Here is a 12,765-nt window from a genome sequence, read left to right on the forward strand (position 1 = left end):
GCCCTCACATGTCACCTCCTCAGTGTCCAGAGCCGGAGGACCCTCAGGGAGATCGCCTGAAGGCCTCGGACTGAGGCACGTTGGAAGACAGGCTTTGCCGGCTGCTGCCCTCGGTGCAGCGTGAGTTTTGCACGTTCGAGGGCCTGAGGTGTCTGACGCAGACCTTCCAAAAGTTGACTGTCAACAATAATTACGTGGCGCGCTCAGGTTTCTAGAACAGCCCTTTAGGAGGGAAGAAGAGTGTCCACTGCTTTGCCACCGAAGAGGCAACGTGGGGTGGGGAGACCTGGGGTGGGGAGACCTGGGTGGGAGGAACCGAGCGGGACACGTGGGCGTGGCCCGGCCCGGCTCTGCCTTCTTTCTCGAACGCTGCCTTTTCACACGGAAGACGGCGGCCTGACTCGCTCACCAACGCCACTGCTGGAAGTGTCCGGCCCCCTCCAAGGTCATTTGCCAAAATGTAACACAAGCCTGGAAAATCGCTGTGTCTAAGGAATTCCACGTTAGGGAGCTGAATCAAGGGCATATTCTGAAAAATCATACGTGACAGCGCGGAGCCAAACCCCAAGCCACGCTTCCGCCCCAGCTGACGCGGCTGCCAGACTCCAAGATGGCTGAGGCACCCACAACGTAACGCGCAGGTCCCGCCCACTTGCGCCGCTTTGGCTTTGACCCGGAAGTGATGTCACACGGCGGAAGTGAGTGGGCGAGGAAGGGCGGGCAATTCAAAAACAGGCGTATTTTGGGGCAAAGGCTGCCTGTGGGAGGGTGGGCTCCGCTAGGTGGGGGCGAGGCCAAGCCGGTGTCCCTGGGCGGGAAGCTGCAGGAGAGTCCGGCGGTGGTCCGAGTGGACACCGACGCTGGAGGGCGTGTCCATGGGCGGGGCGTGTCCACCGTGGGCCTGGGGCTGACAGGACCGGGGATGGCTTGGGCCCCCGGGTGGCTCAGGTGGTTGGAGCTCCCTGCTCCTAACGCCCCGGAAGGCTGCTTGTTTGATTCCCACATGGGCGAGTGTCCTCTCAACCGCAAGGTTGCCAGTTCAATTCCTGGACTCCCGCAAGGGATGGTGGGCTCCGCCCCCTGCAACTAACAATAGCAACTGGACCTGGAGCTGAGCTGCCTCCTCCATAACTAAGATTGAAAGGACAACAACCTGACTTGGAAAAAGTCCTGGAAGTACACACTGTTGCCCAATAAAAAAAAGTCCTATTCCCCTTCCCCACCCCCATGCCCCCCAAAAAAAGGACGGGATGGCAGGCGCTAGAGGAGAAGAGGGGAGTGTGGGCTGGTGGGTCTTCCTGAGCAGATTCCTGAGGAGCTGTTTGTCTTTCATAAGCTGCCGGGGCTGCTCAGTGTTCAGCCCAGCCTCTCTGCAGCGCGGACATAGCCACACAGACCTTCACCTCACTCGTCTCCAGCTTTGTCTAAATAACCCTAGCTGGAGCAGAGGCTGGGCCTGTTTCAGTAAGTCTTCGAGCTACAAATGACGTTTAGGTTTGTAGGTGATATTAACAATGGCCAGGGGGAGGAGAATAATTGCCTGTCCCATAGTCCACTCTGCGGCCACTACAGAGCAGCTTCCGCCCTTGCCCTGGCGGAGCGGGACCCGTTCCTATCCTCCAGCTCAGGGAAAATTGCACAGAGCGCAGCTGTTTGTACTCGTGTTTCGTGCCTGGTGGATTTGAGGTTGAAAAGGGATGAGGGTCTGAGGACACGGTGTCCTTATCAAGTGCTCTCTGGGGTAGGTGGTCTCTCAGCCCCTGCCCATTTGGTTGTCCTTGGTGCCTGCCGTGATGTTTACACCAGGGTGGTCCGTGAACCAGCCTGGTTGTCCACCATGAGTCATTTGCCGTTTGGCTGGACACCCATAGGTGCTGCAGCTCTGATTGTAGGCGACATGGGGCCCAGCAAAGACACCGTCCTCCACGAGTCTGATTTGGATCAGTGATGATGAGACAGACGGGGACACAAGCTTCAGGAACTCCATTCTGCTAGTGGAGGCTTCTGGTATGTGGTGCGAGCCAGGGTGGCCTCCCCCTGGATGTGAAGTTGTGGGTGACCCAGAAGCTGCCCGACAGGCACCTCTGCCAGGCTGGAGAGCTGGCTGGATCCCAGGAGCAAGACGGCCGTGCGAGGAACCTTCTGGAAACACCCAGAGCATGCTCATCAAACAATGCTACAAGTGACTCACTGAGGACGCTGTGGGGCAGGGCCAAGTACAGAGAGCCTGGACAGGGCGAAGGAGCGCCCAGCACCAGGTCTGGGGCTTTCTCATGGCTTGTTATCCCTTGAGGGCGTGTTTGACAGACACGTGGCCACAGCACATTCCCTGTCTCCTTTCCAGCTGAAGTCCCGAGGAGAGGTCATCTGAGGAGTTTGTAGAAGAAGAGTGTGGACTCGTGACTCTGCAGAAGTGTGATGCCCCACGAGAGATATGACAGCCCCGCTCACCCATTCGAGTGTGTCTGCCACGGCCAGAAGAGCCTGGAACCTGGTGGAAGGGTGTTCCTTCACCGAGCTGCCTCTTGTATATTATCACACCAGCTCCATTTGTGACTTCCCAATGTGGTTTCCATTGTGGTTGCATGTTTTTAGACTTTTCTAAATTAAAAATACTTTATGATACACAGCATTACATAAAATATCATTACGAAGAATGCCAGAAACCTTCGTTTGGCTCTGAGTTCTTTGAGATAAAGGAACGTCAGCATCTATCCTAGAATCTTTAGAGGACTTTTAACAATGGCATTTGTTGCCTTGGGATTTCCTGTCGAAATTCCTGCCTTGAGGAAGATTTGTAAAATTGACCTGGGATGAGGGTTTCAGGTGGGCTAAGATCGAGATGGCCCTTCCCACTGGCCAGAATGCAGACACATGCAGCCAGTGCTATTGCTACATCTGTGACAAAGCTGTTTTCAAAGTGGGTGTGTGTGGAAGGCAAACTCAAGGTCCCTGGGTCGGTAGCTGCAGGCTGGTCAGTCACGGCAAGGGCCTTGCCCGTGAAGTGGGTTTGTTTCCAGTGGGATGTGGTTCCTGGTTCAGATTAGCACTCAGAGGAACGGGGGTTCACCTTCGTGTTGCTCCCCAGGTGGTCATGAAGCTCAGGTGATGTCCCAAGCATAACAGCTTAGTTTTAGGTGAGCCTGAGGAATAAGTCTGGCAAACATTAGGACTAAACAAAGAGAGGGGCCAGCCTATCTGGGGTACCATTGTCTGGGGCACGGTCCAAATGAGGCCACAGGCCTGAGTTTGCTCGTTGGGTGGACTCCAGTCAGCTTCATTCTCTTCCATGTCAGATAGACCATCCCCTGGGAAATTTGATTGTGGGGGCTTAGGGGGTATCCAGATTCCTGTAAATCTAGCGTCTGCCTCTGGGACTTCACGTTCTCCACCCTGACCAGTAAAGGAGCTGTCCTCTACAGACTGCATCCAGAAGGTGGCAGACAGGGCCCAGGCAGGTGGAGGGGGCCCCACACTGCACCCCAAGGTGGGGGAGGGAGGCAGGTAACGGACGGGAGTCCATTCTGGGACGAGACCTTTGTAATAGTTGAGAGTCCCTATTCAACCACTTGGGTTCTAGGGTCCCTGGAGCTTCCTGTCAGCTTGTGATGAAACGAGGGTAGATGGCCAGGTATCCGATGTCTGAGGAAAGTGACCAATGTGAAAGACACAAAACTAACAGAAAAGGCCTTGGTGATGTCCTCGGAGACGAGAGGCGGCATCCAAGCAGCAAGGACAGGCAGCTGTCCCAGAGGAGCAACAACACAGCAGCGCCATCTTAGTCTCCTGGGGCTGACGGCTTACCCCAGACTGGGGGCGGGGCTCTCGACTTCGGAACGGAATGTACTGGCCTTTCCAGAATTAAGATCAAGATGTCACGCACACACCTCCCTGGGGGCCTGACAAGGCCTCTGTCCTCTCATCTCCTCAAAAACAAGAAATGGATATTTTATAATAAGGATGTTACCTTTACCAGCAAGAAACATTCTTCACAAAGAGTGAAGTGGCTTCCATGTGCATCGTGGGAAAGTTCCCCGGCAGCAGGAGTTCAGACTCCAAGGGCAGCTTGTGACACGCGGGGTCTGCAGGGGCTCTGTCAAGACTCTTCATCTCCTCCTGCCCCCCGGTGCCAGCTTTGGACGACGCCAGCCCTGTGCCACTGCAATGCCCGTAGAGCAGCAGTGGAAGGAGCAGCACGGCAAGTAGCTGGCCAGCATCCCTGTCACCTTCAACTTGGGGTTCTCAGAGATTGCCGCAGACCTGCAGTGTGGGAGTGAGCAACAGGGCATGGTCCCTGCGTGTCTCCAGGGCTCCAACAGGGTGCTGGCAGCTGGCCCCATCCTGTCCCTGTCAAGAGAGCGTCTGCTGTAGTTTGTGCAGGAGCCTGCCATGGCATATACCTGTTACCTCTGTGGGAACGCCACAGGACACACACCTGCACATGTCAGTCACGGCCACACTCGAAACGGTTCCCCCCTCCACCAGCTGCCCCAGGAGCCTGGGCACCAGTGGGTGGCTACCAAGGGCCCATGGGTATCCATGGCAACAGACTCTGCCCCTGAACTCCCCAGAGCAGAAAGCAGTGGTCACTCTGCTGGCCCGTGGGAAGGGCTCCCCTGGGTGTACCACTGTGGCCTCGTGGGTGGGGATCAAGAAGGGGCTCTGAACGTTCCTGACAGCTGACCCCGACTGAGAACCTGGGTCAGACTGACGTTTAGCAGCCAGAAATTGGGATGCTGCGTGGTGCTCCTGCTTTTTTATCGGTAAATCCTCCTTCAGGTGGCAGCCAGGTAAATGTCCACGTAAGGTTTTCAGTTAAACCCAATGTAAGGAATTGGATACTATTTTAACTCTAGGTACTCGGAGGTTTTTGAGCTGGTGTCCTCGTTTGAAAGCCAGGCAGAGCAGGAGCACCCGAAGGCATCAGCCACCAAGCTGCTGGGCACCTTAAGGAGATCACGCGGCACAAGGAGCCTTCCTCGAAAGCAGTGGCTGCACTGTGCCCCCTGCAGGCCCAACCACGGGCCAGGTTCCAAGGAGGCTCACAACCACAAGGTGGTGACTGTTGTGCTTGTCCTTTCGCAGGGCCCCACGGGATGCTAGAAGCCCCCAGTCTCTCTAGTTGGCAGTACCTGTGCTCATGGCCAGGTAAGTCTGAGGGCCTGAGATGGCCCTGCCAGGCGTACAATCCATCCACGATGGTGCCCAGAGCAGCTCCTGCTGGCACTGTGGCCGCAGGCCAAATCTCAAGGGCCAAATGCACACTCCTGGGTAGGTGGCCCTCTGCAGTCCTAACCAGGGGACCTTTCCACATTTCCCATCTGACCTTGAGACACCTCCAGGTCTTCTGTACAACGCCAGTGCTTGTGCCTCGGTTTCCACACATTCATTTGCTTCAGCCTCTGGGTGCTGTACTCTGGTGCTGCAGGAAGCGTGTGTGTGTGTGTGTGTGCACGTGAGACATGCATATACACGTGTGCAAGGCATGTGTATTCAGTGTGAGTGCATGCGAGGCGTGTGTGAGTGCACACGGGAATGTGTGACTGCCTGTGAGTACCTGCATTTGAGGCACATGTGAGCGCACACGTGCAGAGCACGTGTGAGTATGCGTGGCATGTGTGTGCATGCATGAGGCGTGCATATGTGTGTGTGAGGCATGTATGTATGTACGTGTGTGAGGCACGTGCGTGCGTATAACGTTGCGTGTGAGGTGGAGCAGCCCTTGCACACTCGCATGGTCGCTTCCCAGCCCTCTGGAGTTGAGAGCTTTTTGCTGATGAGCCCCTCCGTCCTGAGTCCCGGCCAGGGGCCATGAGGCAGCAGGAGTCGGGGCCTGGCACCTCCTGGCTGCTTGGGTAGCAGGTACCCCACCCTTTCTTCACTGGGGTCCCATCTTCCCCTCACTCTCAGTGTGTACAGGAGATGGGTCACTGTAGCCTGCTAGACACCAGGACCCAGCCCCACTCCCTCACTCCCACAGGGCACGTGACACGTCCAGCAGACACTTACTGAGATCTCCCCCAGGCCCTGCACAAGAAGCTCACCCGCTTCTTCCAGTCAGTCCCCTCCCCCACACCTCTTCAGCTTCACAAGCTGGTGCGGGGAGGCCTTGGAACTCTGGGGGCTTGGATGGGCCGTCCCATGTGCATCTGCTCCGCATGTGTGCTGACCTGATCGATGGTGCAGCCAACTGGCCAGGTAAGCGGGCCCCACCGCAGTCTCTGCTCACGTGGAGCCCCTTTCCCAGGGGAGCGGGCAGGCGGGCTTCCCCCCTGCCTCTGGGTCAATGCTCTGGTAGATCCACTACCTGCGTTCTCTGAGCCTGTGGAGCAGCAGCCAACCGTGGGTCTGAGGGCGGGGTCCAGGGCGCTGCTCACCTGGGCGCTGCTCACCTGGGCACTCGCCATCCCTGAGAAGGAAGACGAAGCCTCATAGCCATGACCCTGTTGCGTATGTCCACCTTTCAGTTTGAACATTGGGCCTTGGGATCACATGCTGAGCACAATTTTAAAAGGCCAAACCATTACAGGAAATCTGAAAAAGAATGGAAAACGGGTTTCTCCAGGACGTTTTCACTGTCATCAGAGCCAGGGTGGATCGATTGGAAAGCAATGGGCAGTAAAGTCTGAAACTCTGTCCAAGGCGAGGCTTTGGCAGGGAGGGGGTGCAGCTTCTGTCCTGCTGTCTGCCAGCCCCTGGGCAGCACTGGTCTCTGGTAATGGTGTTCTGGAGGCCCCCGCCGGGACCAGCCCTCCTGACAACTCATGGCCCTGGGCTCACCTGCTCTGCCATTCAGAGGCCTGCAGTCTGCACCGCGCTCCAGGGCAGCGCCTGTGGTCCGGCGTGCATGGTGCGGCTGAGCCCCCAGACACACCTGGGGTGCTCTCAGGCTTCCCAACACAGGCAGGTTCTGGCGTCCGGGAACTTTGCTGGCTTTCTCCTGGGTTTCACCCGTCATGCTGGACTGTGTGGCTCTTTGTAGATGAAGGCAGTAAACCCCGCATTACACCTTTACTAGCCATCATTTCTTCCAGCGTGTCCTTGTTTTTATTTTTATACACAGAACTCTTTTTAAAAAAAAAAAAAAAAAAAAAGATTTTGTTGGGGAAGGGGAACAGGACTTTATTGGGGAACAGTGTGTACTTCCAGGACTTTTTTCCAAGTCAAGTTGTTGTCGTTTCAATCTTAGTTGGGGAAGGTGCCGTTCAGCTTCAAGTTGTTGTCCTTTCAGTCTTAGTTGTAGAGGGCGCAGCTCAGCTCCAGGTCCAGTTGCCATTGCTGGTTGCAGGGGGCATAGCCCACCATCCCTTGCAGGAGTCGAACCAGCAACCTTGTGGTTGAGAGGATACGCTCCAACCAACTGAGCCATCCGGGAGCTCAGCGGCAGCTCAGCTCAAGGTGCCGTGTTCAATCTTTAGTTGCAGGGGGCGCAGCCCACCATCCCTTGAGGGACTTGAGGAGTTGAACTGGCAACCTTGTGGGTGAGAGCCCACTGGCCCATGTGGGAATCGAACCGACAGCCTTTGGAGTTAGGAGCACGGAGCTCCAACCGCCTGAGCCACCGGGCCGGCCTACACAGAACTCTTGAGTGTTGTCTTTTCTTCCCACTTCTGGGTTTGGGCCCTGTTTAGAAAGGCCTTCCCCATCGACATTATTGCTGGATTTGCACCTAGAGGTTTCCCATGTAATTTAGAGCCTGTGTGGCCCCAGATTTTATTTGAACTCTGGAACTTCAGCCTGTGCCCAATTGGGGTGAAAGGGGGGTACTGCAGGAGGGCCTCCTCCTGCTCACTGTCCCCAGCCCTGCAGGTGAAGGCTGTCTGACCCCACGTGCCCACTCAGCGGGGAGGGTCCTCCCTGGCGTGTGACAGGGTTTCCTCTTCGTGCCGTGGTTTAGATACAAAGAGCTCATCTGCTACTTGAAAGCTGTAAGGTGCAAAGACACCACCGGGCAAGAAAGGAGCTGATTTCTGTCTAACACACGTCCCTTTTCTTCTCAAGTTTATGTGGTCTTTGAGTCCAAGTGACACTTGTCACAACAAATCCCAAGTGGCGTGTGCAGGGATGCGTGTGCCTCCCCTGAGAGGCCACTCCTCCCTCTGCCCCAGGCAACGACGCGAGCTCCGAGACAGGACCGCCTTCTATCTGTGCGTGCAGGCCGGGCCTTCTGCGCCACCTGCCGGCTCATGTCCACCCACTTCCAGAACCACCTGTTCGCGAGGGACAACATCCCCACAGGAAGCGACTTCCGCGTGCTGACCAGTGGGAGGAGCTGCTCTGGTGTCTCACTGGGCTTGTGTGTCTGTCTGGTCTTCACACAGAGGAGGGGGAACCCCGGAACCTTCCCGCCAGGCCCGACGCAGGCTCCCTGTCCCACAGGCCCCCCTGGTGAAGCACCGTGCCATCATGAAGCAGGTTCTCCGGGGGCTCTAAGGAACCTGTCACTGAACAGAGACGTAAGTGAGTGCCTGCCCTCCACACGCTCTCCGTCCATCGCCAGGCAGACACGGCTCACAGGTCCTCAGATGACAGGCAGGGACCTCTGAGGGCCACAGCCATGGAGCGTCTGTGCTACAGGGGCATTGCTGGAGCTCCCATCCTGCAGTGCAGTGGCCCCCTGGCCTTACCCACCCTGCAGACACCCCCGCCCAACTTCCAGATGGTCTGGTTCTCCACAAGCCCAGGCCATGCTGCCCCGTTACAGCAGCAGCAGACGACGTGTCACAGTTGGCGGCACCCAGGCCCTGCATCCCTGGGGTGGATGGACCATGTGTACTCAGGCCACGGCCACTGGCCCCCTTGCTCACTCCTCCATCCCTAAGCCTCTTCCTGCAAGGGTGCAAGGTGTCTGTGCTGGCCCTTCCTTCCTGGGATTCTGCACCCACCCCCACCTCCTCCAGAGTCTGTACCAGCGCCCACCCTGCCCTCTGCTGCACTTGGCAGGGAGGGGGACGTGCCTGTGAGCAGCCCCCACCTTGCCCCTCCCAGACTCCCACCTGTGCAGCCTCAGATGTGACTGCCACCCGCCCCATCCTGTGACCAACCCCTCCCCACGCACGGCCCCATGATAGCAGATACCTGTCTGGGCTCCAGCCCTGTGGTGTGGGTCCGGCTCATCTCTGCTTGCTTCCTCACAGACGGTGCTGGACGGCATCCTGCAGGAGCTGGGAGTGCACATGCAGCCCTTCCAGCTTTCAGCCTCTTCCACAGTGTGGTGAGTCTGTGCAGGGCACCTCTCCTGCCTCCCCCCACCCGCTATCCAGTCTCTGCTCTCACTCCCCACTTTTCCTTTTTCAGACATGGCCCTGGACTCCTAGGGGCGCTCAGGCCTGGTCTCCCAAGATGGCAGCTGGAGCGCTGCCCTGACTGCCCCCCTGCCCACCAGTTGGGCCTCGCAGCCTGTGGGCTCCTCTGCATCCAGGCTGCCCAGGCTGCTGTCGTTGCTGGACATTGTCCTGGCCTTTGGAGTCAGGCTGGCGGCTGGGGGTAGGGGGGGCTTCATGTGCCCCACAGCGTGGCATGGCGTCCAGCTTCCTCCACAGACCTTCCTCCACACCTCGAGACCACAAACCACCTGCAGCTGAGCAAACGCATGTAGCTTTTAGAAAATCTGTGATTTTCTTTCATCAGTGCTCTCAGAGAGAGAAGTTGCTTTCCTATGTCTGACACCACACATGCGGAGACCTTGGCCACATTTGGAATTCCCAGAGGACAGCCAGCTTGCCAGAGGAGCTGAGGTTGTGCCCTCCTGCCTGGACCACAGAGCAGTTAGGACAAACCGCTTTAACCAAAATCTCTTCCTTGAGACTTTGTAACTTGAGAAGACAAGAGGACGTGCTGACCAGAGCCGCCTGCCTGCCTGTGATGTCCCTGGAATTTGTTATGTCTTTTGCACACATAGGCCTAAGAGATTATCTGCAAATCAGTTTCAAACTTTCAAAGATTATGTAAAAACTATCTCTTTTTTTGTGAGCTCTGTTTAACCAGGTGAAGTAAAAGGTTTTCTTCTGGTGTTTCTCCAATTTGCCTCAGCCAAGTGTATTTCTAGGGATGGGAAACAAGTCAGCCTGTCCCCGTGAGGCCGCCAGGGCTGCTGTCGTGTGCCTCAGTGCAGGCTGCGGAAAGGGGGGTGGCTGTTGTAAGCCCAAGGCACCTGCCCCACACTGGGACAGAGTGCTGTCAGGCCAGGCCTCCACCAGCCGGAGTCCCACAGCACTGGCCACTTTTCTTTTGGCTTCCCCACCTGAGGACGAGTTTGTGGCCCTGGGAGGGTTACATGTAGGATCTGACTCCCTGACCCCCCAGCGGGCTCTGAAGCATAATTGCGGACATGGAGAGATGGCACTCTGAAGGAATGCCTCCTCACCTCTGCCAGGGCTGCCTGCCCTCTGTGTAGAGGAGCGAGAGCCCCGGTTTTTGGAGAACTCTAGTGGCACTATCTCCCCACAGAGAGCTGGAGCTGATCTGACAGTGGCTGGGGGTGGCGCTGGGTGGAACAGAGGTGACCCAGTGAGAGGCAGGCCGCAGGTCTGAACAACGTTGGGAACAAGAGGGTTCACACCGAGCGGTGGGTCGTGTCTGGTGGGGGCGTATCTTCCCCCTTCTCCTTGGGGACCCCACACACCATTTTTTGATTCTTCCTGAACACTGGAAGCTGTAGGAGGGGACCCTTGCCACGGGGTCCCTCTGTGCCTTGCCGCCCACACTCACCGTGCACCCCGGGAGGCCTGGCCCACATCTCCCTGTCCCATCAGGGGCCTCGGCAGGCGAGAGGCCTGAGGTGGCAGTTTCTAGGCCAGCAAAGAGCTTTGTTGGTTCTCACCAGCAGCCCAGTTAGTGAACTAATTTCAGAAAGGCGTTTGGTCTCCCTGGACCCACTCTGGGACTCTGCGAGGCGGCGCTCAGCCGGAGGACAAGCTGTCACTGCTTCCTGAGCGTCCCCTCCCACCTCGAATCCCTGGGCCTTTGAGCATTTCAGGTCCTCATGGTCCCCTTCTTTCGGCTCCAGTGCGGGGGAGGGGGGCCTAGGCCTGTATGTATTTGGGATCCACAAATCCCGCTTCCCAGGAAAGTGAGAAATAGGAGTCAGAGTCCCCCAACTCTCACCAAGGATGGGGGCTTCATGGGCTCACGTGAGCAGGTGTGCTTCAGCTCAGCCACCAAGCGCAGTCATGGCTTCTGTCCTATGGGCCCACCGAATACAACACAATGACCTCTGTAGGTATGACCGTGGGCCGGAGGCTGTGTCAGCATGGCGGCGGGGAAAACACAGGGCCTGTGCCCCCTGCAGCTCCCACCTGCAGGCCCAGCGACACTGCGCTCAGGATGGGCTCAAGCTCCAGCCTCTGAGCCCCGACAGTGGCTCTTCATGCATTTCAGCTGTGACCACATGGAGCTTTCTGATTCCACAGTGGAGAATTCAAACAGACTTGGAAGTAGGCCCCTGGAGCTGGCCACATGGGTTCATGGCTACCAGGACATACCAGGGCCTCTCTCAGGGGGCTCTTGGGACACTGTCGGGCCAGTACCTGGTTCTGGATGCCCAGTTCTGCCCATGCCCTCTGAGCAGAGGTGTGACTTGGTGGTGGGGCCTGGCCCGCCTGTGTCTCAGTCCAAACCTTGGCTGGTCCTGGGGGCCAACAAGAACCCCTACCTTGTGCCTCCCACTTCTCCAGCCCCCGGAGAGCCCCAGGCAGCCCAGTCACAGCACCCGAGGGGCCAGGGAGGCAGGTGAGCACAGGTCCCAGGGCGGCAGGGAGAGGGTGGAGTAAGGCCAGCACTGGGGCCATCTGCCCTGAGGAAGACACGGACACCCTTGGCTCTAAGCCCCTGCTCCCCCTAAATCCATAATAAAAATAATTCCTGGTTTCCCTGATGTGCCCCAGTTCCAGAACTGCCTCCCGATCTGTCACTGTGTACGTGCGCGAGGGGGCGGGAGGTGCCGCTGACCCCTTTTACAGAATCACAACACGGAGGTCCATGTGCCTGAGGGGGCAGGGGCACCCCGACTTGCCTTCCAGGTGGGGTCAGAGTGACTGACTGTTCACAGACCCCTGGTCTGGGGGAGGCTACAGGAGCACCTTCAAAGGGCCTGGTCTAGGCCGCCCCAAGGGCTCCGGTCTCCTTGGGAACCTTGGTTGGGGAGCTGGGCCATGCCACCTGGGGGCCTGCCCAGGATGCAGACTGGCACTTGCATCACCCAATGATTCTGGCGTACAGCTCCTCCAAGAGCGGGCACCCAGGGCATCATCTGAGGAGAAGGGGATGTGGTCCTGGCCCTGGTGGCATCTGCCCTGGGGACTGGAGGGCAGGGTCCACCTGTGTCCCATCACATGTTCTCTGATGGGCCGGGCTGAGGAGCCTAGCAGAGGGGTGATGGGCCCACAGCGAGGAAGGAAAACCCCCTGCCACCCCAGGGCCCCAAAGCCACCCAGCCTAGGCTTGAGCACCCCTGGGCCGGCACTCACCACATCCCAAGGGTATCCTCGGGGCAGCCACCTGGCCTGAGCAGGGGCCAGAGCAGGGAGCAATTCCAAGGTCTCCTTGCAGAAACAGGCTCACACCTGTGGGCGGGTCTGCTTCAGGGAAGAGCCGCCCACTGGGGTCCGTGGACACTGCTGAGGCCCCGAGGCGCCAGGTGTCTTGGCCCTGGCCCTGTTACTCCCACCTGACCTGGTGAGTCCAGTCCATGAGGGTCACTGGAGGGCTGGACAGCTAAAGGTCTTTGCTGATGGCACCACGTGGCAGCCCAGCTCACTCAGCGCT

General features: G+C 57.8%; 1 long non-coding RNA gene across 9 annotated transcripts in view; it reads right to left on the reverse strand.

Moving 5' to 3' along the window:
* The window catches only part of LOC109460634 (uncharacterized), a 54,204-nt gene extending 41,517 nt beyond the window's left edge, over positions 1–12,687 (reverse strand). For 6 of the 9 annotated variants that reach the window (XR_012493217.1, XR_012493218.1, XR_012493216.1 and 3 more), the window contains exons 1-2: positions 9,079–9,325; positions 16–6,534 (exon numbers count right to left, since the gene is read on the reverse strand). This is a non-coding gene — a long non-coding RNA (uncharacterized LOC109460634). Of the gene's footprint in view, positions 1–8; positions 6,535–9,078; positions 9,581–12,467 lie in introns of those variants that run through there. The other 3 variants (XR_012493210.1, XR_012493211.1, XR_012493214.1) reach the window with 3 other exon arrangements.
* Between the last annotated feature and the right edge of the window lie 78 nt (positions 12,688–12,765).

The sequence above is a fragment of the Rhinolophus sinicus genome, linkage group LG18, assembly GCF_036562045.2.
Source record: "Rhinolophus sinicus isolate RSC01 linkage group LG18, ASM3656204v1, whole genome shotgun sequence".
Classification (NCBI taxonomy): domain Eukaryota; kingdom Metazoa; phylum Chordata; class Mammalia; order Chiroptera; family Rhinolophidae; genus Rhinolophus; species Rhinolophus sinicus.